This window comes from Arachis duranensis, chromosome 9, assembly GCF_000817695.3.
Source record: "Arachis duranensis cultivar V14167 chromosome 9, aradu.V14167.gnm2.J7QH, whole genome shotgun sequence".
Classification (NCBI taxonomy): domain Eukaryota; kingdom Viridiplantae; phylum Streptophyta; class Magnoliopsida; order Fabales; family Fabaceae; genus Arachis; species Arachis duranensis.
Window position 1 is genome coordinate 106746815 of NC_029780.3, and position 1184 is coordinate 106747998.

The following is a 1184-nucleotide window of genomic DNA, read 5'->3' on the forward strand; positions in this document are numbered from 1 at the left end:
AAAGCTTCAATGCTCAGCCCAAGCACACACCAAGTGGACCCCGGAAGTAGATTTTTACGTCATTTACTCATTCTTGTAAACCCTAGGTCACTAGTTCACCATAAATAGGACTTTTTGCTATTGTATCTGTACCTCATGACACATTACACATTTCTTATTGTATCTTCTACGGCATGAGTCTCTAAACCCCATGGTTGGGGGTGAGGAGCTCTGCTGTGTCTTGATGGACTAATGCAATTACTACTGTTTTTCATTCAATCACGCTTGCTTCTATTCTAAGATATCACTTGTTCCTCAACTTAATGAATGTGATGATCCGTGACACTCATCATCATTCTCACCTATAAACGTGTGCCTGACAACCACCTCCGTTCTACTTTAGATTGAGTGAATATCTCTTGGATTTCTTAACCAGAATCTTTGTGGTATAAGCTAGAATTGATGGCAGTATTCAAGAGAATCCGGAAGGTCTAAACCTTGTCTGTGGTATTCTGAGTAGGATTCGAGGATTGAATGACTGTGACGAGCTTCAAACTCCTAAAGGCTGGGCGTTAGTGACAGACGCAAAAGAATCACTGGATTCTATTCCAACCTGATTGAGAACCGATAGATGATTAGCTGTGCTGTGACAGAGCGCGTTGAACATTTTCACTGAGAGGATGTGAGGTAGCCATTGACAACAGTGAAACCCTACATACAGCTTGCCATGGAAGGAGCCTTGCGTGCGTGAAGAAGAAGACAGTAGGAAAGCAGAGGTTCAGAAGATAGAGCATCTCTAAAACCTCAACCTGTTCTCCATTACTGCAAAACAAGTATCTATTTCATGTTCTTTTACTTTTCACAATTAAACCTGAGAATTATTGATATCCTGACTAAGAGTTACAAGATAACCATAGCTTGCTTCAAGCCGACAATCTCCGTGGGATCGACCCTTACTCACGTAAGGTATTACTTGGACGACCAAGTGCACTTGCTGGTTAGTTGTGTGGGATTGCAAAAGTGTGATTGCAATTTCGTGCACCAAGTTTTTGGCGCCGTTGCCGGGGATTGTTCGAGTTTAGACAACTGACGGTTTATCTTGTTGCTTAGATTAGGACTGTTTTATTTTTGGTTGGTTTAGAGTCTTTTATTTGAGTCTAGTTTCATATTTTAAGTTTGGTGTCATTTTGTTGTTTTTCTCTTTC